Source organism: Phalaenopsis equestris, unplaced genomic scaffold, assembly GCF_001263595.1.
Source record: "Phalaenopsis equestris unplaced genomic scaffold, ASM126359v1 Scaffold000002, whole genome shotgun sequence".
Lineage (NCBI taxonomy): Eukaryota > Viridiplantae > Streptophyta > Magnoliopsida > Asparagales > Orchidaceae > Phalaenopsis > Phalaenopsis equestris.
The window spans coordinates 11,177,127-11,179,958 of record NW_018164444.1 but is presented as its reverse complement, the minus strand read 5'-3'; positions in this window follow the sequence as shown (position 1 = coordinate 11,179,958).

Genomic DNA, 2,832 nt, shown 5'->3' with positions numbered 1-2,832 from the left:
GTAGAAGAGGGAGCTGAGGACCGGAAGTAGACATGGCTGCTTCGGAGAGGAAGCAGACAGACAGATTGGCCTCGTAAAGTAGAGGCCATGGAAGTAGGCAGGAGTTTAAAAACAATCAATGCTCGCGCTGGGTCACACTGAGAATCACGTGATGCCGGTTCACTCAGGCCATGGAAGTGGATTCCATGTTTTTAGTCCTGATGCAAATGTAAGAAATATTCGGCAGGTTTACACGGCCAACCACCACTTTATCGAAAAATTATTCCATAGAACGGCATCGCATTCGATCTGGGCTGCTCATCGCACTTCCTTTTTTTTTTCCAAAAAAAAAAAAAAAAAAAAAAAAAAAAAAAAAAAAAAAGAACCCCCAGAAAAATTCTAAAAAAAAAAAGCGATCTACCGAAATACTACTTTTGTTGTGATGAACGGCTCAGATCGATCCGTATGAAATAATTTTTACACTTTATGATGCGTACAGTGACATAGTCGTCGGTGATTAGCCGTCGGAGAAAATATTTTCTCATGCAAATATCACTAAAAGCGATGAATACAAATTAGAAAAAGCATGTGAAGAATTTTGTGAAGAAATTTATTTATTTATTTTTCTTTTCTTTTTTTTCTTTTTTTTTTGCTCTTGGGAAAGGTATAGTTTTGATGTCTTTATTTCAATATTTTTTATGTTATTTTATCGAGATGCACTTGTTAACGGCGCCAAAAATTTGATATGAAATATCTGCGACGAAGCACTTGTGGATCACACAAGTATTCGAGTCATAAAAATAATATACATAATTGAGTTTAATGTATCGATCCCACAGGGAGTGAGACAAATGCCAAATTAAAAAAAAAATTTCTAGTCTATTAATTCAAGTTCTAGTTCGATTGTACGAGATTTGATTTTTAGTACAAAAAATTATAATTCTTTTTAAAGTGATAAAACCTAGACTAACTCCGTGGGATAGAGAGTTCACAAGGTTTATAGTGCTGACAAATTCTTTCTTGAATTGGTTAGGTAGAAATGTAGGTTTAAACTACCAATTCAAATTAAATTGTCAAATTGGAGCATAATCTTCCTTATCCCCTCCCAGGTGTCTAAGAAAGTTCGGCTAGTACAATAGTTTAATTTCCTAAAACTAGTGAACAACCCAAGAATTTGAATCGTCCTAATTAGTTTGCACAAATCCAGAGGCAATATCCCTATTCCCCTAAATTTATGTGGTTAACATAATTGTCTACTAACATCTCTTGTGAGTTCTTAAGTTCATGATAAGTTTTAACTATCAACTTTGCCGAGATAAATGTAAATTAATTTTTTGAGGTTAACACAACACTATATGCTAATTCTAACAAGAATCAGACCAACAATTCAAACCTATCATTCCCACACTTTCAAACCAAAGGAGAAATGAATATATACTCACCACGCATGCTTTTGAACAATAATTCCAAAATTTTATTAATAGAAAATAACCAAATTACAAGAGTTTTGCCAACTAAGAAACACAGAAAAATCTAAACTAAAAAACTTATCTTCCTCTAATCAAAGAAGGATGACACAAGCATGAATACAACTTCACTCTATATACTCACGATCTCTCTTCATTACATCACTTAAAAGAGCTTGTATTCTTCTTCCTTCAAGTGCTCTTCACTAATATCCTCTTCCAAAAGGGTGCTTTCTCTCTGAAATTGCGCTGCACTACTCTCTTAGAGTTGCAGTCTCAAAATCTCCTTGTTTCCTTTTCTTATTGAGGACATCTTTCTTGAACTTCACATAGCTAGATATTTGCTCTATTTTTGTGCTATTTTTCTCTTTCATTGTTGAAAGAGTCGTCAGTTTGTTTGTCGTGATATAATTCCCTTTCCGAGTAAATCTCTCTTCCAGAACATATGAATGATCTGGAGAAGAGAGAGATCGAAAGAAAATGATATACAACGATGAAGACAAACAAGAAAAAAAACATGAGAACTTTCTTAAAGAAAACTTTGCTTGATAACCTAAGAGCGTACGCTCAAAACAAGATCAGGTCGAAAATGTCTTTAAGACATATCTGCCAAGAAGACATACGAAAGAAACATACAACTAGATATTCAAGTGTGTTTTCTTATTCTGGGATCAAGAGCAACTCATAAAGGGACATATCCCTTTGGCTAATTACATATTGGGAGGTGCCCAGGAATACTCTCAATAAAGAAATCTTGTTTACACTTGCATGACAATTAGTAGAGGGCTTACAAAGGACGGTTATCCTATTGGAACGTCCTGATACCATCAAAGCTCGCGTCGATCCATACAGTCAAAGAGTTAGTCCCTCGCGATCCTACACGAATGGTGGCTTATCGGTTGACCGGAACCTATGAAATAATCGGGTCGTTACGTAGGGTGCACACCATGCATCCAAGGTCAAACCGGACCATAAGGGCAGACAGTGAATCATCGTATCTTAATTGGGCGGCGACCTATCCACAATTAGAGCCTACGTGGCGACATCAACAAAGCGTCAAAGGGAGCGACATGGCTCAACTATGAAAGTCAAATGAAGGGAGGAGTGATCCCTAACAGGTAGAGGTAGTCAGGTCTGTGTACCACAGACCCGTCATCCCAAGCCACTATGATCATGATCTTAAGTCTACCTGGTCGTGAAGATAGTCGACCTAATGACCAGAGGAAAATATGTTGAGATTTTCATACCTATTTTATATTGTTTTTAATGATATTGCACTTTAAAAAAAGGTATTTTTGATGTTTTGTTGCAGAAATGATGAATTAGGGTCATTGGAGCAAAAAGATGCAAAAAGGAGCGAATTTGGAGCGAAAAGGACCAAAATGTG